The sequence below is a fragment of the Tachyglossus aculeatus genome, chromosome 4 (assembly GCF_015852505.1).
Source record: "Tachyglossus aculeatus isolate mTacAcu1 chromosome 4, mTacAcu1.pri, whole genome shotgun sequence".
NCBI lineage: Eukaryota > Metazoa > Chordata > Mammalia > Monotremata > Tachyglossidae > Tachyglossus > Tachyglossus aculeatus.
The window spans coordinates 79,575,833-79,602,513 of NC_052069.1; the positions used below are offsets into that span (position 1 = coordinate 79,575,833).

Below are 26,681 nucleotides of genomic sequence, written 5' to 3' on the forward strand. Positions count from 1 at the left end.
TGGAAACTCCTTGAGGACAGGGATCATAAATCTAACTCTATTACATTCTCCAAAGTATTTAGGACTGTGCTCTTCATTTATTCATTCAATCGTATTTATTGGGTGCTTACTGTGTGCAAAGCACTGTACTAAGCGATTGGGAAGTACAATAGAGTAAGCCCTCATTACTACTGACTGATTGCAAGAGTATGTTTAATATAGTTAATACAAACTTATCTATGGAGAAAGAAATATAGAGCCGGAAACATAATTTTAATGCAGAAAAACTCCCTGTCACTTCAAATAGAATGTGGTAATCTGAGCGAATAAAGATTAACAGTACCTTCTATGTTATTTAGAAGTTGAAATGAACCTCATCAATGTTTCTTGAGTTCATTTGTGACACCTAATTCTTTAATCACCATCCAAGGCAGCCTATATTTCAGGAGTGGAGTGGATCACTGATTCCAGTAAACATGATCAATCAATCAGCCAATCAATGGTATTTACTGAGTGCAGAACATTATACTAAGTGCTTGGGAGATTTTGATAAAACAGAGATCCCTGCCCACAAGGAGCTTACAGTATACAGAAGGAGACAAAAAGTAATGTAAATTACAGATAGGGGAAACAGCAGAGCATAAGGATATTAACATAAGTGCTTTAATAACCTGAGAGGAACAAATCTATTAATGGCAATCTTGAGTACTTACTCTGTGCAGAGTACTGTACTAAGCACTTGTGATAGTACAAACCAACAAGAGTTCATAGACAGGCTCCCTACCCACAAGGAACCTACAGGATAGAGGGGGAAAAGGACATTAAAATAAATAATGGACATGGATGTAAGTGCTTTGGGGCTGAGGGTGGTGCTTAAAGGGTATAGTTTCAAGTGCAGAAGTGACACAGAAGGAAAGGGAGTAGGAGAAGAGGGCTCAATTAGAAAAGATGTAATTTAATATATACCTTGGCCCCAGGAGCTCTATTAGAAGAGATGTAATTTAATATATACTTTGGCCCCAGGAAAGTGGAATATGCCTTTGCTTTGGAAAAGCTCTCTTTTCCAGTGAGAGACACATCTGGGTGTGAAGAAACACAGACTACCAGACATTGTCACAGCCTTAAGAGCTAAGTAGGGTCTCCCTTTGGTCCCACCTACCCAACCTCAATCAACCATTAATATTTACTGAGCAGTTACTCTGTGCATAACACTGTACTAAGTAAGCCCTTGGGAGTTAGTACATGTGATCTTTGCCCTCAGGGAGTTTACAATCTAGCATCATTTCTGATATTATAATAATAATGATGATGATGGCATTTGTTAAGCACATACTATGTGCCAAGCACTGTTCTAAGCGCTGGGGTAGATACAAGGTAATCAGGTTGTCCCACATGGGGCTCACAGTCTTAATCCCCATTTTACAGATGAGGTAACTGAGGCACAGAGAAGTGAAGTGACTTGCTCAAAGTCACACAGCTAAGTGGTGGAGTTGGGATTACAACCCATGACCTCTGACTCCCCACCCCAGTGCTCTTTCCACTGAGCCACACTGTTTCTCAAGAAAGGGTGACAAATCAGGTTGAACACAGCCCCTGTCCTACAGTGTAAGTTGGAGGGAGAACAGGAATTGAATCCCTATTTTACAGATAATGATGAAACAGGCCCAGAGAAGTGAAGTGATTTGCCCCAGGTCTTCCAGCAGACAAGTGGCAGAGCTGGGATTGGAACCCAGGTCCTCTGATTCCCAGGCCTGTGCTCTTTCCATTAGGCCATGATGTACAGCACATTTTCCCGCTGCAGCCATCTTAGAGCAGGGCAAAGGGACTTAATGTAGTCGTTGCATCCGCCATATTTGTGATAATAATTATGGCACTTGTTAAGCACTTACTGTATTCCAAGCATGATTCTAAGCACTGGGGTAGATACAAATTAATCAGATTGGACACAGTCCCTGTCCCACATGGGGCTCACACTCTTAACCCCATTTTATAGGTGAGGGAACTGAGGCCTAGAGAAGTTAAGTGATTTGTTCAAAGTCACACAGCAGAGACATGGGGTGGATACCTGCCCTCGCTGTGCAGAAGACCCGGCCTGTTGGGTAGGGTGGCTACTCTACAACCATCTTGAACATTTGGGAAGATGGTGGCCACTGGCTTCCATAATATTCTGCCTGAGCAGCGAGGAGTCCAAAACTATCCCCTCCCAGAGGCAACCACAGCTTTTGTGGTTGTTGAACTGTTTGTTTTTTTTTTGGTGAATTTATCCAGCTACCTCTTTCACTGTGTCTCAGCTCTTCTCGCCTTTTAAATCGAGAGCTCCAAGGTTCAAGGTCCATATTTGAATCAATACCCTTCTGCTTTTCTGCAACCCTTAGAACTGTGCACATTGTAAGCACTTAAATGCCAGAAGTACATTTAAAAATATAAAATACTTAGAGGCCTAAGCAGGTTAAGATTTCCTTTCTGAAATTTTGTATCTTCCTCGTTTCTCCCTTTCTTTCCCTTAGGATTTCAGAAACAATCATCTTGTAATCACTTCTACCAAAGTGCCTATCCTCCTTTGATCCTTGAGTAATTTTTCACTGTCTGAGCCAAACTATGAAGAACATTCTTAACTGATTATTCTACTTGAGGCACTGGGAAATTATTCCCTGGGTAATTAAAAAATGTATTTGACAAACTGTGAGCAGCTGTATGTAATATAACATAATAACATATAACAGTATGTACATATATATGTATATATGTAAAACCAGTATGTTACACACACACGCACGCGCACATACGCGCGCGCGCGCACACACACACACACACACACACACACACGTGTGGTAGTTTGGAACATAGTACCAAACAAATACTACAACTAAAATTGTATTATCAGATCTATAATTCTCCTAGGAACCATTTATTTAGAAATACTAAATACCAAATTAAAATAAAGCAAGCTGTTATGGGATATTGATTTTCATTAATTACGAAAGAACAATTTTTCTATTTGAATTTGAAAGTTACTACTGAATCTGGCCCAAAACTAGCGTCAATCAATTGTATTTACTGAGTACTATGTACAGAGCACTATACTAAGTGGTTGGGAGAGTACAATGTAACAGAGTTGGTAGACACACTCCCTTGCCCACAAGGAGTCTAGAGGGGGAGACAGACATTAATATAGAGCAAAGGCCTGGGAGTCAGAAGGTCATGGGTTCTATCTCAGCTCTACCACTTGTCTGCTGTGTGGCCTTGGGCAAGTCACTTTACTTCTCTGGGCCTCAGTTACCTCATCTGTAAAATGGGAATTGCGACTGTGAGTCCCACATGGGACAGGGACTGTGTCCAACCTGATTTGCTTGTATCCAACCCAGCTCTTAATACAGCACCTGGCACATAATAAGCACTTAAATATCACAATCATTAATATGAATAAAAAAATTACAAATACATTCATAAGTGCTGTGGGGCTGATTAGCTTTTATCTACCCCAGTGTTTAGTACAGTGACTGGCACATAGTAATGATTAAATACCATTAAAAGAAAAAAAAACAACCTGGGACATAATTATCTACTCTCTCTCTGCTCCATGCCAGCATCAGCAGTTTGGGGACCCGCAGAGAAGACTGTATTTTACAGTCTGCAGGAGGATTGTATCCAGCAGAACTACCTGCCAATCCAAGATGTCTGACTGTTAAATTGCACCCTCCCCACTAGTTTGTAAACCCCTGGTGGGCAGAGATCATCAGTGTGGTTGTAGCGAAGCAGTGTGCTCAGAGGAAAGAGCACGGCCTTTGGAGTCAGAGGTCATGGGTTCAAATCCCTGCTCTGCCAATTGTCAGCTGTGTGACTTTGGGCAAGTCACTTCACTTCTCTGGGCCTCAGTTACCTCATCTGTAAAATGGGGAGTAAGACTGTGAGCCCCCCGTGGGACAACCTGACCACCATTTAACCTCCCCAGTACTTAGAACAGTGCTTTGCACGTAGTAGGTACTTAATAAGTGCCATCATTATTATTATTGTATCTCTCTACCGTATTGTATTCTCCCAAGCCCTTAGTACAGTGCTCAGCATACACTAAACCCTCATTTCTACTGACTGATTGAATCTACCTGTGCTTGTTCTGGGCCAGGGAGGTGGTGGTTTAAGGCATACTACTAAATGGAAGGTAATTCTGCTTTTCATAACGCTCACCTTCTATTTCCTGTCTCTTAACTCTTATTGCTCTCTCTTTTGTCCTGGGCCACAAACTGAAAGATTGGTCTGGGTTAGCCAACAACCCCATTTTCTGGGTGGGGAGGAGAGAGGCTGGGAGATCTCTTCAAGGTCTCTGCTTTCTGTGACCCTGTCAGATGAGGGGAATGGTGGGAACCGGAAAAGGAAGCCCTTACACACTGAACACCTTTAAAAATTCCGGCTTCACCCACCTCAAAAACCAACTTGACACAACCCATGACTGTTTGCATTAGCCACTCTTCCTTGGGATTTCTTAAGCCAAACAAGTTGCTTTCACATTGCTCACCCAAATTAATGAGATAATTTGGATAAAAAGCTTAGCGTCTTTTCAAAGACTAAGCTAAGAAAAAAAAAACACTTTATTACAGAAATTAAAATATATTATTATAGCCAGTGTTTTTCACTTTCACCCATAATGGAGGGTCTTTATAAATGGTGCCATCAACAAATATTCCCTCAAACTCCATATAGTTTGAAAATTCAATATATTAGGCTGAAATTGCAAGCTTGAGCATGACTAATTACAATCAAATCCTTTGTGCACTGCTAATGGACATGCTGTCAACCATAAGGTCATGTTATTGAATCAAGTAGGAGAACAGAGTATCATAAGTGATTTTTAAAAATGATAGAAATGGTACAAATTGTTGTGAAAGACCATGACAAACACATCACTCATCTATTTTCCATGTGAACTTTCAAAACTGCTCCCTTTTTCCCCTAAGTAGTGTTCTGCTAGAGACATTATTTTGTGCTGAACAAATTATCTTTTCAACCACAGACATTGTTGATAATGAAAGCACCTGTTTTTCACGTGATTTTACCTTACTTGTATACAGTGATCGTAAATGCCTGTTCAACAGTGACTGGAATTAAACGCTTGATGGAACTCTCATTGATGAATTAAGTAATTTTTCATAACAAGTGTCTTTTAACTATCAGTTGCCCTGGCTTCTCTAACTGAAATTACATTCAGCTGGTTCATTCACTATTTTTTTAAATGAGTGGGGTTTTTTGGTATTTATTAAGTGCCATATGCCAGGCACTGTACTAAGAAGTAGGGTAGATATAAGTTAATCAGGTTGGACACACTCCATGTTATAGATGGGACTCTCATATTAATTCACATTTTACAGATGAGGTAACTGAGGCACAAAGGCACAGAGAATAGAAGTGATTTGCCCAATGTCACACAGCGTACAAGGGGCAGAGCCAGGGTTAGAACACAGGTTAGTCTGACTCCCAGGCCGTGCTCTTTCCACTAGGCCACATATTTAAAATGAAATTAACGGATCCTCTCCCACAAAGGGAAAACGTGAAGTAAAAGTCTCACTTATATAAGTGAAATATCTTGCATAAAATTTTGTGGCCCCCAGGACAGCAAGATACTATACTGTCTTTGCTGAGACAGATCAGTATTTAGAGGGTTTAAAGAGAGATGGACCAGTGTGAAGGGGATTTTCCCAAGCACTTAGTACAGTGCTCTGCACAGAGTAAGTTCTCAATAAATACCACTGATAGATTAATTGAGCTTGAAGGGCACGGAACAAAAGAGAAGAGATGGACTCAGGGAAAGAGGGAGGGGGAAAAGAAAAAGGAAAAGAGGGAGACAAAGGGAAAAGGAAGAATGGGGAAAACGAGAAACCATAAAGGGAAAAGATTACTACAGGGAAAATATGGACCAATCGATCAATGGCATTTTTTTGAGCACTCAATATATGCGGAACACTGTACTATGGGCTTGGGAGAGTGTAATACAGCAGAGTTTGTAAGCATATTCCCTGCCCGCAAGGTGCTTACAGTCAAGAGAGGGATAGATAGGAGTGGTCGGGACTACATCTTTTTCTCTTTCTCCTCCAGCTACCACTATTAGTAAATGACAGCTTAACCATGGTGCCGATGTGGCTGCAGCAATGGGTGTCAGTGCCACCACATGAAGAAAAGAAGATTCTTCTCCATCTTTTTCTTCAGGTGGGCAACTGCTGCTACTGCCCTAATCAGAACCAAACAATCAATGGTATTTCTTGAGTGCTTCCTATGTGCAGAGCTTGGGAAAGTACAATACAATGGAGTTGTCAGACATGTCTCCTGACCACAAGGAGCCTTACAGTCCTGAGGGGATCTATCTTAATGCTGGCAAAACCTCTACTGGATCCCTCCTTAGCTGAGGACTCAACAGGGCTTCTAGTCACCTCAGCGGCAAGTATTAAATTTGTGGAGGGAGGAGTGTAGGACTGAAAAATGGAAGTTTGAACAAAGGCTGCTACGTTTGCTACCGCTATCCCGACCTCTCACCCTCTGTGAAATCTCACATTTTCTCCTACCTTCAGGGAATCACCACATGAATGTCCGACTGGCAGCTCAATCTCAATTTGTGCAAATCTTCATTTCCAAATCCTCCCCTCCACCACCTTTCCCATTGCAGTTAATACCAGTCGAAATACCATAACCCGAGCAGCAACAGCAGCATGAGGAGCCAGCAGTACAGACCAGACTCGGCTGCCCTCAGTGGAACAGCTCAGCTGTTTCCAAGATCTGGGGGGCTACAGATTGCCCAGATCTAGGGGGCTACAGACCCAACAAGCAGGGCTTCCCTTGGACACTACCATACCCTCATCTTAGCTGCTGCTAAGATGCTGCCGCAGCTGCTTAGCTGCTGGAGAGGAGCAGCACTGAGTGCTGATCTGCCAGCCAGGGAATCTGACTTTGGAAACACTGCCTGCTTCCCATGGGGACGCTGAAATCACCCCTGAGTTCCTGAAGTCAAAAGTGGCTATTCATTCATCTTACCATTTATCAATTAGTAATATTTATTACCAATGATTAATGATATACCACATATTCAATTTTTCACTAAGTCCTGTCAGCTCAACCTTCACAACATCTCTAAAATTTACCCTTTTCTCTCCATTCCAACTGCTACCACATTAATCCAAGCACTTATCCTATCCCATCTTAATTACTGTATTAGTCCCCTTGCTGACCTCCCTGCTTCCTATCTCCCTTCAGTCTAGTCCACACATCCACTCTGTTGCCCAGATCATTTTTCTACAAAAACGTTCAGTCCATGTTTCTTCCCTCTTCAAGAACCTCCAAGTGGTTGCCCATCCACCTCTGCCTCAAACAGAAACTCCTTACCATTGGCTTTATTCAATCACCTTGCGCCCTCCTAACTTACTTTGCTGCTCTCCTACAATCCAGTCCACACACTGCACAGCCAGGCCTGAATCCACAGCAGAAAACACAGTGGTGGAAGCCCCTGGTTCTTTTGAGCTCATTGTGGGCAGGGAATGTCACTGTTTATTGTTGTATTGTACTTTCCCAAGTGCTTAGTAAAGTGCTCTGCACACAGTAAGCGCTCAATAAATACCACGGAATGAATGAATGACTCAGCAGCTGCCTGTTTACCTTTCAGCATTAAGCTATTGACTCTCAAAGATCCCCCTGATTAGGAGTAGTCATTCATTCACTTGTATTTATTGAGTATTTACTGTGTGTAGAGCACTATGCTAAGCACTTGGGAAGTACAAATCGGCAGCACATAGAGACGGTCCCTACCCAACAGCAGGCTCACAGTCTAGAATGGGGAGACAGACAACAAAATAAAACAAGTAGACAGGTGTCAATACCATCAGAATAAATATAATTATAGCTATATTCACGTTAATAAAATGAATAGAGTAATAAATATATACAAATATACACAAGTGCTGTGAGGAGGGGAAGGGGGTAGGGTGGGGGGGGCGATGGGGAGGGGAGGGAGAGGAGATGAAAAGGGGGGGTTCAGTCTGGGAAGGACTCCTGGAGTAGGTGAGCTCTCAGTAGGGCTCCCTTCCTTGAAGGGAGGAAGAGAGCTAGTTTGGTGGATGTGTGGAGGGAGGGCATTCCAGACCAGAGGTAGAATGTGGACTGGGGGTTGACAACGGGACAGGAGAGAATGAGGCACAGTGAAGAGGTTAGCAGCGGAGGGTATGGGCTGGGCTGTAGAAGGAGAGAAGGGAGGTGAGGTAGGAGGGGACGAGGTGATGGAGAGCTTTGAAGCTGAGAGTGAGGAGTTTTTGCTTGATTCAAATGTTGATAGGCAACCACTAGAGACTTTTTGAGGAGGGAAGTAACATGCCCAGAGCATTTCCGTACAAAGATAATACAGGCAGCAGAGTGAAGTTTAGACTGAAGCAGGGTATTCACCTGGAAGGACCTATGATCAGATGATGATAAAAAACAGATTAAGATGGAACTGCTCCCGAAAATCTCTCTTAAAACCTATTAGACCATCTGACCTCACCATACCCACTGAAACCCTTCCCTCATCCCATCCCTGCCCTTCTTTCCCATTGCCTGCCTCATGTCCCCATTTCCCCCATGCTGCCCCCAGCCCCCTCCTTAGATCATTCCCAAGCAAAGCCTCCCCACCCTTTCTGCCATCTCCTCCTCCCTCCCCTGCCCCAAAGCCCCAGCCAAGTGCAGCTGGCAGAAGCCCCCACATTCCATCACAGGAAAACTTCCCTTCATCATTGACCCGTTCCTGAACCAGTTGCTCCTTGTCATCACTTATACCTGGCTCATCCCAGACACCATCTTCCATGCCGCTCTTTCCTGAGGGGACCTCATTTTCTCTCAATTCCCAGACTTTTAGGGAAAAGGAGAGGAGTTGGCTTTCTTCTTGCCCGCCCCACAGTGCCACTTTCGGTATTTCCCCCCCTCACTCCCCTTCCATTCCTTCAAAGCCCACATCATCCACCTCTACCATCCATTTGATTTACTAATCACAGTCATTTATGTCCCCCCCGACAAGCCCAACTCTCTGAATCATTTTGACTCTTTTCTCACATTCCTTCTCTCCTTCTCCATCCCTATACTGATCCTTGGGGACTTCAATAGCCATGTGGATGTTCCTGACAACCCTTCCTTTGACTGCTTCCTATCACTCCGCAACGCCACGACCTCCTACTCCATCCCACCTCAATCACTCAACAGCTTGGGCACACACTTGATCTCATCACCTCTAGTCCCTGTACAATTTTCAATAATAATAATAATAATAATAATAACAATGGTAATTGTTAAGTGCTTATTATGTGCCAGGCACGCACTAAGAGCTGGAGTGGGTACAAGCAAATTGGGTTAGTCACAATCCCTGTCCCCCATGGGGCTCACAGTCTCAATCCCCATTTTATAGATGAGGTAACTGAGGCAAAGAGAAGTGACGTGACTTGACCAAGGTGTCACAGCAGACAGTGTCAGAGCCAGGATTAGAACCCATGACATTCTTTTTTTTAATGGCATTTATTAAGCACTGTGCAAAGCACTGTTCTAAGCGCTGCAGAGGTTACAAGGTGATCAGGTTGTCCCACAGGGGGTTCACAGTCTTCATCCCCATTTTACAGATGAGGGAACTGAGGCCCAGAGAAGTTAAGCGACTTGCCCAGAGTCACACATTCTGACTCCCAAGCTCGTGCTCTATCTACTGCGCCATGTTGTTTCTTCTAATCAACTAATCAATCTAATCAACTCTGAAGTTCCACTCTCTGAATACAACTTTCTCACCTGTCTTGTCTTTCACACAGCCTCTCCCCTCAAATTTATCTTGTTCCCACACAGAGCTCTCTGATCTCTTGCAGCTTGGGAAAGAACAATATGATGAAGTTGGTACACACTTTCCCTGCCCACAAGGAACTTACATCTAGAGGGGGAGACAGACTATAAAGTAAATTATGGATAGATACTTAAGTGTTGCCCTCTAAGGGTCGCATCTGAAGAGTTTCCAATACTCTACCAGTTTCAACTATGGGAAGGGGAGTCGATCAGAGGCATACCCATTCCATTCCTAGCTTGGGCAGTGGCTAGTGAGTGGAAGGAAATCTACTACATGTCAAAACTCACCTGTGCTGGGAAGCAGTGGCATGAGAGAGATTCAAGGGCAGAGACTCAAGTTGAGGGCGTGAAAGGAGACAATGGTAAACCACTTCCAAATTTTTACCAAGAAAACTCTTTGGATACACTACCAGAAGGATAGCAGACGGAGGTGGGGCATTCTGGGAGAAATGTGTCCATGGCGTTGTTATGGGTCAGAGACAATTCGACAGCATAAGACAAGATTTAAATGCTGAGGACTTGAGGGTGGGATGAATATCAAGAGGTTAAAGGTACAGATCCAAATGATCCAGAAGGGAGAGGGAGTAGGGGAAATGAGGGCTTAAGTTTGGCAGCACTCTTGAAGAAGATGTGATCTTAATAAGGCTTTGAAGGTGGGGAGAGTTGTGGTCTGCCTCATACAAAGGGGTAGGGAGTTCTAGGCCAGTGGGAAGACGTGAGCAAGGTGCCGCTGGTGAGATAGATGAGATCAAGTGACAGTAGTAGGTTAGAGGAGTCAAGTGTGTGTGAGGTATGGGTTGTACTAGGAAATTAGCAAGGTAAGATAGGAGGGGGTGAGCTGATTGAATGTTTTAAAGTCGATTGTAAGGAGCTTCTGTACAATATGGAGATGGAAGGGCAACCATCAGATTCTTGAGGAGTGGGGAGACGGACAGAAGTTTTATTTAGGAAAATAATCCAGCAGCTGAGCGGAAAGAGGAGGAGACAGTGGTTCATTCATTCATTCATTCAATTGTATTTATTGAGCGCTTACTGTGTGCAGAGCACTGTACTAAATGCTTGGGAAGTACAAGTCGGCAACATATAGAGATGGTCCCTACCCAACAACTGGCTCACAGTCTTGATTGGGATGAGACCCTCACCCTCCACCCCAACCATCCTAGAAAGGATCTGAACATCCGGGCTGGGCTTAGATGCTCTTTCACAGAGGGAGTTCTCCAGACCAGAACACCTTTAGGCTTTCTTAGATACAGCTCAGGCTCTGTAGATGTGGTGGACTATGATGGCATTTCATGATTTTTCTGGGGCAGCTTCTCAGTGTTCAATTTTGGTAATACTGCTTTAACGGCTAAAGTAATTGGGACTAAGACTACTTCAGATCATCAAAGATTCAGATGACTGAGCTATATTTTGCTTCATTATTTTGGGCAGATGTGCACACAATTAAGCTAATTCTTTTCCTAATGACAAACTAATTTTGTTTCACATGATTAAGGTTAATGTAATTGACTTTTTTAATAAATGATATTTTATTGACAGATATTTCAGAGTTTGAAAAGTTACTGTATTTCTATTCTCCCTTGCCCACTGATGGAGGGCTGATTTCAAACCTGTTGTTCCCATAGCTCACCTGGTCATAAAAGGTAAAGGGATTAATAATGATGGTATTTATCAAGCATTTACTATGTGCCAAGCCCAGTGCTAAGAGCTGAGGAAGATATAAATAATAAGATTGGATGCACTCCCTAATTCCACATAGACCTCACAGTTTAAGAGAGAGGGCCAATAAGTATTTCGTTACAGATGAGGAAACTGAGGCACAGAGAGGTTAAGTGCCTTGCCCAAGTTCACACAGCAGTTAAGTGGCAGAGCTGGAATTGGAACCCAGGTCTCCTGCCTCCTTGCCCTGTGATCTTTGTAGTAGACCTTGCTCCTCCTGCTGAGAAAGGCTACTTCCTCTACTTTGCTCAACAAGGAATTTTTTTGAGATGTAAAGTTCCTTTCTCAATAAAACTAAAACTCGGGTCTTTGCGCATATAGACGACTATTGGGTAAATGGTGATGAAGATCTGCCTTCATTTTCCACTGAGGACAGGACCTAAGGAAATGGGATCAAATTTCAGCAGCAGCTACTTCAATTAGACAAGAAGCAAAAACTTCCATAACCCCCAAAGTTAGGAAGACAATGGAACTCATTAGGAAAGGAATGGGTAGGGATATGGAGGGATTTCCTCAAAAATTTTCAGTGGCTACCAATCAACCTACGCATCAGGCAGAAACTCCTCACCCTCAGCTTCAAGGCTCTCCATCACCTCGCCCCCTCCTTCCTCACCTCCCTTCTCTCCTTCTATAGCCCAGCCCGCACCCTCCGCTCCTCTGTCGCTAATCTCCTCACCATGCCTCGTTCTCGCCTGTCCCGCCATCGTCCCCCGGCCCATGTCATCCCCCTGGCCTGGAATGCCCTCCCTCCCCACATCCGCCAAGCTAGCTCTCTTCCTCCCTTCAAGGCCCTACTGAGAGCTCACCTCCTCCAGGAGGCCTTCCCAGACTGAGCCCCCTCCTTCCTCTCCCCCTCCTCCCTCTCTCCATCCCCCGCGCCTTACCTCCTTCCCTTCCCCATAGCACCTGTATATATGTATATATGTTTGTACGTATTTATTACTCTATTTTTTTATTTTACTTGTACATATCTATTCTATTTATTTTATTAACATGTTTTGTTTTGTTCTCTGTCTCCCCCTTCTAGACTGTGAGCCCACTGTTGGGTAGGGACCGTCTCTATATTGTGCCAACTTGTACTTCCCAAGCGCTTAGTACAGTGCTCTGCACACAGTAAGCACTCAATAAATATGATTGATTGATTGATAACAGAAGATTAAGGAAGGCTACTTTCTATCTTGGTGAGTTTGGGTCTGTCTTGCTTGAATGAAGGGGAAATGACTAGACTACCTAAGGTCCCGTCCTAACTGTTAAGGTTGCAAAATCAATCAATAGCATTTATGAGTGCCTTCTGTTTGCAGAACACTATACAAAGGACTTTGGAGAGGACACTATGAGCTGCTAGACTGTAACCCTGCCTTTGACTTTACAAAATATCAGGGGATAAATACATCACAGGTTGCATAATGGTTTATACAGTCAATCAATCAGTGGTATATATTGAGTTCTTACTGTGTGTAGAACACTGTATTAAGCACTTGGAAGAGTACAAAACAAAAAAGTTGGTAGTGACATAGCGGATAGAGCACGGGCCTGGGAGTCAGAGGGTCATGGGTTCTAATCCTGGCTCCACTATTTGTTTGCTCTGTGACCTTGGGCAAGAAAAAGGAGGAAAATAAAAAGTTGCACCAGTCTTCCAAAAAACATGATAATTTCTCTTTCGTTTGTCAAATTCTTTGATTTTGTAGGAATGAAATGAACAGGTTTAGAGTTCTTCCTGTACCTTTCCCCTGACAAGGCAAAACCAACACTAGGTAAAAAAAATAAAAATAAAAAACTCCTTAATAATCCAAAAAGTTCCTTGTGGGCAGGGATCAAGTCTGCTATCTACTGTATTCTCCAGAGTGCTTAGTAACAATGCTTTGCACACATTAAACATTCAATAATACCATGGCTTGATTGATTGATAATGCAAACATGACTCCATCAAATATAATAATGGTATTTGTTAAACACTTACTGTGTGTCAGGCATGTTCTAAGCGCTGGGGCAGATACAAGATAATCAGCTAGGACACAGTCCCTATCCCACATGGGGCTCGCAATCTCAACCCCCATTTTACAGATGAGGTGACTGAGGCAAAGGGAAGTGAAGTGACTTGCCCAAGGTCACACAGCAGAAAAGTGTCAGAGCCAGGATTAGAATCTAGGTCTTTATGACTTTCAGGCCTGTATTTTATCCGCTAGGCCATGGTGTTTCCCATAATTATGTAAGTGTGGTGGGGCTCAGGGTGGGATGAATATCAAGTACTTAAAGATACTTAAATAGTTCAAAAAAAATCACCAAGTTTATCAATGGGGTAATTTTCTCCTTAAGAAACAAAGATGAGGACTATTTTTAAAGGCAATAATCACATGGTAAATTTAACAATAATCACTGTTGCCAAAAACATTGTCACAAACTGCCCTTATGTAAAGGATAGTGAGGGTTAACTGGTAAAAACAGTTCTTGAATATATCAGCACAAAATATATGTCATTGCAACTCTGCAGCCAAGAGCTTCTGCTTCTAAAGGACCCCATTCAAAAGCCAAGGTGAATAAACAGCTTTCATTGGAAGATCATCTTTCGACTCTCAAGTGTGCCTAGACAATACATGGCTTTCTTTTTAGTGAACTAAAGGCTTGAAATTTCCTCTTCCACTACACCCCAAGTTTCCAGTAATTGGGTACCTGCTTATACCCATACCTTGGTCTGGAAGTTGGTACTACAGAGAGGAGATTTACAACTACCATGCAACTACCTCTATTGAGTTCTATACAAAATCTAAAGTTAATACCTCTGGAAGAGTTGAGAAGGAATTCATTCATTCATTCAATCATATTTATTGAGTGCTTACTGTGTGCAAAGCACTGTACTAAGCACTTGGGACAGTAAAATATAACAACAGACACTTTCCCTGTCCACAACGAGCTCACAGTCTAGAGGGGGGACAGACATTAATAAATAAATATACATAAATGCTGTGATGCTGGGAGGGGGAATGAATGAAGGGTGCAAGTCGGGACGACACAGACGGAAGTGGGAGAAGAGGAGAGGAGGACTTAGTCAGGGAAGGGTTCTTGGTTGGGATGTGACTTTGAAGCAGGGAAGAGCAACTGTTGGTCTGATATGAGGAGGAAGGGACGTGGCCTTGCAGCACAGGCCTGGAAGTCAGAAGGAACTGAGTTCTAATCCCCACTCCACCACTTGTCTGCTGGGTTAATTTGGGCAAGACACTTAACTTCTCTGTGCAACTGTGAGCCCCATGTAGACAAGGGCTGTGTCCAAACTGATTAGCTTGTATCTACCCCAGAGCACAGTACACTATCTGGAACATAATAATAATAATAATAATAATAATAATAATAATAATAATAATAATGGTATTTGTTACGTGCTTACTATGTGTCAAGTTTACTATGTGCTGGGGTAGATAAGATAATCAGGTTGTCCCACACGGGGCTCATAGTCCTAGTCTCCATTTTATTGATGAGGCACAGAGAAGTTAAGTGACTTGCCCAAAGTCACACAGTTGACAAGTGGCAGAGCCAGGATTAGAACCCACGACCTCTGACTCCCCACCCTAGTGCTCTTTCCACTGAACCATGCTACTTAAGTGCTTCACAAATATAAAAAAAACTACACTCATCTGAATTCAAAACATTGCTCATCACTGTAGAAGCTATATGCCTCACTCAATCCACATGTAGTAAATTATTGAGCACCTACTGTGTGCAATACAATGTACTAAGCATTTGGGGGAGTACGGTAGAGTTTGGAGAAATGACCTCTGCTTCAAGGAATAGCTCAAAGAAGGAATTTAGCAGGAGAAAATAAAATTGAACTGAATTTCTGAATAATCCTTCCAAGCACTGAGGATCAAGCTTTTTTGAAGTGCAGAAAATTGGCCAAATAGATGAAATTTAAGTTCCATCTTTTGAGTTGTGTACAGACACTTGTTTGGGGCTTGGAAACATAGCAGAAGAAAAAGAAATGATTTGTGACACTGGAATAAGCAGAAATAACTTACCAACTGATGGTAAGATTTCCACAGAAATCTACATGCAAGGAGGAAAATTAATCTAAGGCTATAACATGACATGTGGAATGCTGAGCAAATGCCAAAGGACCTAGAAGCTGTTACCATAAGCCAGAAGGAGGGGGAAAGTTGTGAAAATTATCAAGGGGTCTCATTGCTTTTCCATTGCTTGAAAGATTCTGGTTAAAAACTCCTCAACAGGCTACAGAACCATGGTTATAACACTAAACTGGAGCATCCTAGACCCCAACTCTAAAATAGAGAGTAAAGGAGGTGAACTCAGATTTAGCCAGATATATTTGACCCTGAACAGGTGGGGAAGGAAGAAGAGGTCATAGCCAGATACCATAGAGATGGTGATTAGACAGACCCTTTCCAAAGATGGCAGTCACAAGACCTCTCACAAAAACGGTGGCTTCATGGCCCTTCTCAATATTGTGGCAGGATGGAAGTGAGTTGATATTTAAAGTGTAAGAAGGATACCTGAAAAAAAAATTGAGAATGTCCTTCTAATGGATATCTACTTAGGCTGTTCTTAGGACTTAAATTCCTCCCTTATTTGAGATAGATTATCTTCATAGGAAAAGTACAAACATTCATTCATTCATTCAATTGTATTTATTGAGCACTTACTGTGTGCAGAGCACAGTACTACTACTACTACTAATAATGGCATTTATTAAGTGCTTTTTATGTGCAAAGCACTGTTCTAAGCGCTGGGGAGATTACAAGATGATCAGGTTGCACCACGGGGGGCTCACAGTCATTCATTATCATTCATTAAATCATATTTATTGAGCACTTACTGTGTGCAGAGCACTGTACTAAGCACTTGGGAAGTACAAGTTGGCAACATCTAGAGACGGTCCCTACCCAACATTCACTCATTCATTCAGTAGTATTTATTGAGCGCTTACTGTGTACAGAGCACTGTACTAAGCGCTTGGGAAGTACAAGTTGGCAACATCTAGAGATGGTCCTTACCCAACAGCGGGCTCACAGTCTAGAAGAGGGAGACAGACAACAAAACAAAACATATTAACAAACTAAAATAAATAGAATAAATATGTACAAATAAAATAGAGTAATAAATATGTACAAACATATATACAGGTGCTGTGGGGAGGGGAAGGAGGTGGGGGGGGTGGATTCATTCATTCATTCAATCGTATTTATTGAGTGCTTACTGTGTGCAGAGCACTGTACTAAGCGCTTGGGAAGGACAAGTTGGCAACATCTAGAGACAGTTCCTACCCAACAGGGGCTCACAGTCTAGAAGGGGGAGATGGACAACAAAACAAAACATATTAACAAACTAAAATAAATAGAATAAATATGTACAAATAAAGTAAATAAATAAATAGAGTAATAAATATGTACAAACATATATACATATATACAGGTGCTGTGGGGAGGTGAAGGAGGTAGGGCGGGGGGGATTCATTAATTCATTAAATTGTATTTATTGAGCACTTACTGTATGCAGAGCACTGGACCAAGCACTTGGGAAGTACAAGTTGGCAACATCTAGAGACGGTCCCTACCCGACAGTGGGCTCACAGTCTAGAAGGGAGAGATGGACAGTCTTAATTCCCATTTTACAGATGAGGTAACTGAGGCATAGAGAAGTTAAGTGACTTGCCTAAAGTCACACACCTGACAATTGGCGGAGCCGTGACTTGAACCCATGACCTCTGATGCCAAAGCCCATGCTCTTTCCACTGAGCCACACTGCTTCTCTAAGCACTTGGGAAGTACAAATCGGCAACATCTAGAGACGGTCCCTACCCAACAACGGGCTCACAAAGTACTTGAGTTTCTATATTTTTAATTCAAATTTCAAAGCCCCAAATTCTAAGGATACTAAGGCAAAGTTAAGAAACGCAGCACAATCACATCAATTTAACCTTAGGTTTACTTTTTAAATGCAGAGAAAAGTATATAAGATCTTTAGTAGTAAAGTAATAATTTATTCAACAAAATACTTGCAGCCAATAATTTTAATTGAATTAATCTTTGGTTAATCAAGATTATACTGAGAAGCAGTGTGGTATACTGAAAAGGACAAAGAGGTGGGAGTACCAACTCTACCACTTGCCCAGTGTTTGACCTATGTGACCCCTCCACCTGAGCATCCAACCCCATTCCTTCCCACCTTATCAAAACACTTGCCCCCTCTATTCTTCTCTCCCTAACTGCCACTTTCAACTGTTCACTCTCCAATGGCTCCTTCCCACTGCTTTTGAACATGCCCATTTCTCCCCATCCTAAAAAAAAAGAACCCTTTCTTGACCCCACGGCTCCCTCCAGTTATCGCCCCATCTCCCTGCTACTGTTACTCTCCAAACTCCTGAGCAAGCTGTCTACACCCACTGCCTTAAGATCCTTTCCTCCAATTCTCTCCTTGACCCCCTCCAATCTGGTTTTCATCCCTTCACTCCGCAGAAAACATGCTCTCAAAGGTCACCAATGATCTTCTTGCCAAATCTAATGGCCTCTACTCCATCCTAATCCTCCTTGACTTCTCCACTTCCTTCTCCTGGAAAGATTATCCAACCTCAGCTTCACTGACACTGTCCTCTCCTGGTTCTTTCTCCTCCTATCTCCCTGGCTGCTCATTCTCAGTCTCTTTCACAGGTTCCTTCTCTGCCTTCCATCCCCTAATTAAGGGTGTCCCTCAAGGTCCAGTTCTGGATCCCCTACTTTTCTTCATCTATACCCACTCCCTTGGAAAACTCATTTGCTCACGTGGCTTCAACTACCTCCTCTGTGTTGATGACACCCAAATCTGTATCTTCAGCCCTGATCTCTCTCCCTCTCTGCAGTCTCGCATTTCCTGCTGCCTTCAAGACATCTCTACTTGGATGTCCTCCTGTCACCTCAAACTTAATACGGCTAAAACTGAACTTATCTTCCCACCAAAACTCTGTCCTCCTGCTCACTTTGCCATCAACGTTGATGGCACCATCATCCTTCCTGTCTCAGAAGCCCATAACCTTAGCATTATCTTGAATCCTCTCTCTTGTTCAACCCACATATTCAAGCCATCACTAAATCCTGTCAGCTCTACCTTCACATCGCTAAAATCCAACCCTTCCTCTCCATCCAAACTGCTACCACATTAATGGAAACACTTATTCTAACCCGCCTTGATTATTGCATCAGCCTCTTTGCTGACTCTCTGACTCTTACTTAGTTAATTGCTTTACCTGAACTGCTTACAAGTTTCTAGATGTAGGCACATGATTTTATACAGAGGGAAAGAATTAAGGGCAACACAAAGAGTCTGCCTATTGATCCTGCTTCAGTTGCACACTGCTCCCATTCATGGACAGGGTGAGTCTTTGCCCTTCTGGAAACAACACTGAACTTCATCCCCGTTAGCATCGAACAATATTTATTCAGGGTCCTTGAGGAGAATGCTGTCCAAAAATTAGTCAGTGGATGATTGCTCACTTAGGGTTTATAATTCTACAGTTCATTGCAAAGACAGCAAACAGACAAATATCAAAGGAGATGTTAAATCCAACTGCAAAAATGGAATGTGCTTAAAGAGTTTATCACTATTAATTTTTCCAATAATTGTTTCATAACTTCAGTAACTTTGGATTGTCCACATTATTGACATACAATTTATTCAAGTTAAGCAATCACTTGGAGTGTGGGGGTCACCAAACCCTTTCTAGCACCCTCCATTAAGGACAGTTAAAAGCACACTCAAGAGCAGAGGATTTAGGGTAATTTACCTTTCATTCCCAAGCCCAACTTTCTCTAAAAATGATAGTCTCAAGTTAAACATTTCAATACATTAAGGTAACAAAGTTCATATTATTTGTAATTTCCTGATTTCTCCCATCCTTAGTTTACAGATTCTTTTTTTAATATGGTTTTTAGAATACTGCACACAGTGACCCTTAATAAATCTTATTTGATGTTACTGCCAATGAAGATAACCTTATATCCTTGTGCCTGTCGCTTTTTTTAAACTTAAGGCCATTCGGCTTTAGCTGATAGAAAATCCAATGACAGGATAGAGAGCCAAATTCAACAATGACCTTAATAAACAGGAAACCCCTACATCAAAGTTCTTCCAGAAGGAGTCACAAAGGTTAGTGTGAAAACTCAGGGCTGAAGACTTGGAAATGTTCACTTTTCTTTATTTCCTACTTAAAGAGAAGACTAAAATTGTAGAATTCAATTCTAGGTTGGTAAGTAAAAAACGACAATCATTTGAATAGATATTCTAAGTGATAGAAGAAGCATGGCGAAATGGATAAAGCACAGGCCCGGGAGTCAGGGAACTTGTGTTCTAATCCTGGCTCCATCACTTACTGCTTTATGACCTTGGGCAAATGATTTAATAAAAATAATAATAATAATAATAATGGCATTTGTTAACCGCTTACTATGTGCGAAGCACTGTTCTAAGCACTTGGGGGGGATATACAAGGTGATCAGGTTGTCCCACGGGGGGCTCACAGTCTTAATCCCCATTTTACAGATGAGGTAACTGGGGCACAGAGAAGTTAAGTGATTTGCCCAAAGTCACACAGCTGATAAGTGAAGGAGCTGGGATTAGAACCCATGACCTCTGACTCCTAAGCCCATGCTCTTTCCACTGAGCCACACTGCTTCTCAACTTCTCTTTGCCTCAGTTACCTCATCTACAAAGTGGGGATTAAGACTGTAAGCCCTATGTTGGACAGGGATTGTGTCCAACCTGATCATCTTGTATCTACCCCATTGCTTACTACAGTGCCTAGCACATAATGAGCGCTTAACAAATACCACTAAAAAGAAAAAAAGTAATAGGAGCTTCAACATGGATTCTGGTGAAAAGTTTTTGTCCTGGAGAAGAGGCCTAAAAATGTAATGAATATGGAAAAGGCCGCCTAAAAATGTAATGAATATGGAAAAGTCTTCAGTAGTTCCTAAACCTTCAATCATTCAGTGATATTTATCGAGTGCTTACTCTGTGCAAAACACTGAACTGAGCACTTCAGTGAGTACAATAAGCAGTTGGTAGAGAAGTTCCCTGCCCCCGAGAGCCTACAGTCTAAAGAGGAAGAGAGACATGACAATAAATTAGGAATATGTATATAAACACTGTGGGGATGCGGGTGGGGTGAATATTACAAGGGTTTACAGGATACAGATTCCAGTGCATAGGCCATGCAGAAGGGAGGGGGAGAAGGGGAAATTAGGGTTTAGCGTGGAGATATGATTTTTAATATGGCTTTGAAGGTGAAGAGAGTTGGGGTCTGTAGTTCTCCCCCTGTCTTACCCATCACTGTAGATAATACCACTAGCCTCCCTAATAATAATAATAATAATAATAATGACATTTATTAAGCGCTTACTATGTGTAAAGCACTGTTCTAATCACTGGGGAGGTTACAAGGTGATCAGGTTGTCCCACGGGGGGCTCACAGTCTCCATCCCCATTTTATAGACGAGGTAACTGAGGCCCAGAGAAGTGAAGTGACTTGCCCAAAGTCACACAGCTGACAATTGGCGGAGCCAGGATTTGAACCCATGACGTCTGACTCCAAAGCCCAGGCTCTTATCACTGAGCCACGTGATTCTCTATCTTCCCTATCTCACAAGCCTGTAACCTTGCTATTATCCTCCATTCATCTCTCTCATTCAACCCACATATTTGATCTCTCATCAAATTCTTTCAGTTCTACCTTCACAGTACCACTAAAATTCACCCTGCTTCCTTTTCCATCCATGATGCTACTATGCTGATCCAAGCACTTATCATAACCCACCTTGACTATGGTATCAATCTCCTCACTGGCCATTCTGCCTCCTTGTCTCTCCCCACTCCAGTCCTTACTTCACTCTGCTGCCCAGATCCTTTTTCTAAAGAAAAGTTCCTCATGAAGCAGAAACTCACTGCTATCCTGTTACATCCAGCCCTTACACTACTCTCCTCCAATGCTGACACACTCACTGTGCCTCAATCTTGTCCTCTTGCCCACATGCTCCCTCTGGCCTGGAACTCCTTCTCTAACCTTCATTAAATATCAGAGAAACTGTACTGGAGAGAAACCTGACAAAGGCAATGAATGTGGAAGAGCTTCATCAATCACTAAGCCCTTATTAATCATCAGAAAATTCATCCTGGAGACAAGCCTTATATAAAGTCCTCTGTGTTTGAATATGATGATGCTGATGGTGAAATTCACCTATGAATCAGGATGCGGCTGAGAAGGTCAAAGGTTACTTGTGTACAAATTATAAACTAATTGCATTAATACTTGTCTTCCCAGTGTCTTTCTCTTTTAACACCTTGTTTTAGCCAATAAAAAGAAGAAATGTTGGATGAGACAAAATTAATCAAGATAGAATTCAATTAAATAAGCTGCCTTTTTTCTTTCCAATTGTATATTTCTTTTGCTGTCATGAGAGAAAGAGGAGGAAATAATAATAATAATAATAATAATGGCACTTATTAAGTGCTTACTATGTGCAAAGCACTCTTCTAAAGCTGGGGAGGTTACGAGGTGATCAAGTTGTACCACGGGGGGCTCACAGTCTTAATCCCCATTTTACAGATGAGGGAACTGAGGCACAGATAAGTTAAGCGACTTGCCCAAAGTCACACAGCTGACAAGTGGTGGAGCCAGCATTTGAACCCATGACCTCTGACTAAAAAGCCCGGGCTCTTTCCACTGAGCCACGCTACTTGGCAAGTGGCTATTATTTTTGTCCTTGGGGATTAAGTAAGCCCATAAGAATAAATAAGAAAGAGATGGCAGAATGACTAGGAATATGTGAGAGACTTCAATGTAACATTAATAATACACTGATTATTTACTATACACCAAAATGGCACCAAGAAAACTCTATGGAAATATCCACAAAGTTACTGTGAATCAGTAATGATTTGATGATGTTCATGATGACTATGGTACCAAATGAAACCTGTACCACACATTTCTAGTATGGAAACCTATATTGTCTTCTTTATTTACTTTTAAAGTTATTTTTTTTTTTTTGCAATGAAACTGCCCCCTCCTGCTGCCTACTCCAGAGGTATTCAAACTCTCTCCTTCTTGCTCCTGTGCTCCTTTTTATGTTTTGTTAAGGAAAGTGTTGTCTCAGGAGCTGTAAGTGGGCCAAAAGTCTACTCTGGAAGGATACTTCCTGCTCATGTGCTTTGGGGGACGGGGTTGACTTCAAATTCACTAGAGTCAATGGCAAGGTCGTGATGGGAAGAGGTGACAGAAATCTTTTCTGCAGAATGAAAGGCTTTGTTATCAGGGCAAGGAACCAAGCTAACTCCTCACTGGTAAGATGCAAACGTAGGTAAATGAAAAATGTTGTTCCTGGGTCAAGGTATCCATTGCCCCTGCATGGGATCTTAGTGTCCTTACCTATTTACAGTAGAGGTCGGGATTTTCTTGGAGATTTACATCACTGTTCCCAAGGGCTGTCCCCAAAGTGTACTGCTGCCACTCCAGGATTTCAGATTTTGAATCTCTAGATGGCATGGAGAGCATGCACGGTTCAGGTTACCAGCTCAGGTCCCAAAGTACTGGTTGTTGGGGCAATAATAATAATAGTAGCAACAATTATAATAGTAATTATGGTATTTGTTAAGTGCTTACTATGTGCCAGGCACTGCACTAAGTGCTGGGGTAGATACAGGCAAATGGGTTTGGACACAGTCTCTGTCCCACGTGGTGTTCACAGTCTCAATTCCCATTTTACAGATGAGATAACCGAAGCCCAGAGAAGTTAAGTCATTTGCCCAAGGTCACACAGCAGACAAATGGCAGAGCTGGGAGTAGAACCAATGACCTTCTGACTCCTAGGCCCATGCTCTATCCACTATGCCACGCTGGTAGTAGCAATAATAACAATAATAATAACATTTGTAAGTGTTCATCAGCTTATCAGCACTGGGTAGATACAAGATAACCTGATCAGACATAGTCCCTGTCCCACATAGGGCTCACAGCCTAAGGAGGAGGAAGAACAGGTATTTAAGCCCTATTTTATAGATGAGGAAACAGAGGCACAGAGAAGTAAGTGACTTGCCCAAGGTCACACAGCAAGCATATGGTGGATTCAGGACTAGAACGCAGGTCCTCCAATTCCCAGGCCTGTTCTCTGTCTACTACTACTAATAATAATAATGGTATTTGTTAAGTGCTTACTATGTGCAAAGCACTGTTCTAAGCACTGGGGAGGTTACAAGGTGATCAGGTTGTCCCACGTGGGGTTCACAGTTTTAATCCCCATTTTACAGATGAGGGAACTGAGGCACCGAGAAGTTAAGTGACTTGCCCAAAGTCACACAGCTGACAGTTGGCCGAGCTGAGACTCCAAAGCCCAGGCTCTTTCCACTAAGCCACACTGCTGCTAGTCTACTAAGCTACGCTGCTTCTTCCACTCCACTGTAATAGCAATCTCTCTGGATTTTGTAAGTTCCTCACACACAGAACTCTCCCACACAGTCTTTAGTTATAAACAGGTAAATAGCATTTAGTTTTTGGAGGGTTTAAGCACATGGTAGTTGTTCAACAAACTAAGTCAAAGAATGACCATCCAAACCAGATTGGAAAGTAGCCTGACCCCTTACAGAGGAATACCAGGGATTGCTGTATGGGAGAGAGGTGGTATACCCCTATACATACACATACACACCTTTTCTTTCTCTTCCCTCCTCTCTCCCTTCCTATTCATCAGAACTCCTATCACTCTCTCCTTCTCAGCGTGGAGAGTGAGGAAGCAGCAGAAGTACATTGGGAAGTCCATGACTAGTGTCATGTCCGTGACTGTTGGACTCTCAGCCACGACTAGCCGAAACTCTATTCCTTTCCCCACTATTTAAATGCCAAACTATTATTTTTTTTGACAAAGAAGCAGTTTTTTCCTGAGGAGACGCTTAGTACCAATTGTGAAAAAAGGAGGTAAAAGTGAAAACTGCCAAATGCCGCAAACAACAAACCTAACAGCACGATAAAGGACAGACTGTGGATACATTGTTGTCATGACTAGATGTCCTGCAATGACTTTTCCAGCCATGCATATGCCAAAAGATACCTTTTAACCTCAATGATTTCTTAGGACCTGAAGTACAACTGTATAAATAGTACTTTCTATAAAAGTTGTCCTCTTCCTTTCATTTCCATTAATCTATTAAATAATTCAAATCCCAGAGAAAAATCATACATTATCCCCGCATGAATTCTGATCCATTCTTCTATTTTTACCAGTCTAGGGGTGGAAAGATATTTCTTACTCTTCCTACAGTATTAGAGACAAAGGATAGTGAATTAGTACCTACATTTCCAAAGGGAGCAATTCACCAAGTGAATGATCTGTAATTTAATTAAGGCACATATCTATATCTATATCTATAGTTCCATAGAAATTAGGATATATATGGAATATCAGATGAAATTTCTAAAACCAAGCCACTTTCAAAAATTCAATGCATCCTGTAGGTCTTTGGTATAACAGTTTAAGTTTTTTTTAAACAAAGAAATCTTAGGCAGAACTTTGAAATTAACTTGATCAGTTTCTCAGAAAAGAATAAAATTGATTTGAACCTGGCATAAACCACCAGTTTATGTAATTATGTAATTTAAATCAACCTTTATATAATGTAAGTATAAGTCCATATGCTACTACCACAAAATCATAGCTAACAGAGTCAAACTGTCCATACATTTATTAAAAAGGTCAGCTGGTACATATAGCCATAATAGAACTATATTGCTGCTGCAAAGAAATTTAATTAATTATCTTGGAGAAAGTTTTGTTCGGCATTATATGATTTGGTTATTTTTGCAGTTTTCTGAATGATTGCTTTTGATAATTCAAAATGTTTTGTTTTAAAACCAACAATTACAAAGAACTTATTAGGAAGATGTGAGTAATTTAAAAAATAATTTGAAATTCAAATGTTTATAAATGAGCATGACATTCCATTTCCACACTCTTCAGGAGTTGTTTGCTCCTGTTACAAAAACCATCCCCTCTGTCTCAGTTCTGGCTAATCATTACAGAATAAGGTTGAGATGGAACCTCCTAAGAACCACTGAAGATGATTTCACAAATATCAAAGATGCCAGGATACACTGATTTCAAATAACAAATATAACCTTTCAATAGTTGAAATATCAAATATGAGTTACCATTTTAATAAAATACTACCACCCTCTGTAGCCCTTTTTGTACAAAAGTTTGATTTGATCTTACATGAATTTTCGGAGAAATTATTCTGGCCTATAAAATTTTCTAGAGAAGCAATACACAATGAGCTGACACACTGACAACTGTTCTTTTATAGCTGGGAATTCTTGTGTTCTGCTTATAACATCCTTAGTTTCCAAGTAAAGTTAGTATTCATTAAGTTGTCCTAAATTGATTTGCTGTAAAATAAACAACACGTTATTCATTTGCTTGTTCATTATTTGAAAGACACGCTGCTGTCTTTAAGTACCCTGTAGTTTAAGAATAATGCCCCTTTGAAGAAGATACTTGATCGATTCACAAATTAGTTAATTGCCCACACACAGCAGCTAGCCCAGGCATGATGTGTAGAATTCATTCTTGCAGAGGTGATCTGGAGGCTAAGTTTTAAAGTCCCCAGAGATTTCACTATCCCTCAGATTTGCAGGAAATTCTTCTTTCCAGATGCTATAGCACATTTCAGGATGAAGTTTAAACAGGAAAGCAAAAAACCACAGTAAGTTGAGAAAAATGAAAGCTAGTGGTGAGTCCTGCTTGAAAGGAAGGCAGGTTACCAGTGATCAAATCATTACATTATACCAGTAAAATATGAGAATCCATCTTAATCATGAAAGCTCACTGAGAACAAAATTAATTTGGCAGGTTTCAGAGTGAGGAAAAGAATCGACTCAAAGAACATTAGCCACCAAAAAGCAATGATGCCAGGTTGATAAATGTCATACATAGATTCAGAAGCTCATGCTGGTTTCTGCCTGAGAAGGAAAGAATTGATCAAATGAGGTATTATATAGTACAAATGAAATCAGTAGCCACCCTCTGATTCGAAGGCCATTCTATCTTCTCTGAAAGTAGAATTAACTTGGAAGCTTTGTAGAAAGGAGTCCAGTGAACCAAGTACCTGTTTCCCCACAGATGTGCTAACCTTCA

General features: G+C 41.7%; 1 protein-coding gene across 45 annotated transcripts in view; it reads right to left on the reverse strand.

The window, feature by feature from the left end:
- The window catches only part of RIMS2 (regulating synaptic membrane exocytosis 2), a 748,658-nt gene that overhangs the window by 66,621 nt on the left and 655,356 nt on the right, over positions 1–26,681 (reverse strand). The window lies entirely within an intron of this gene.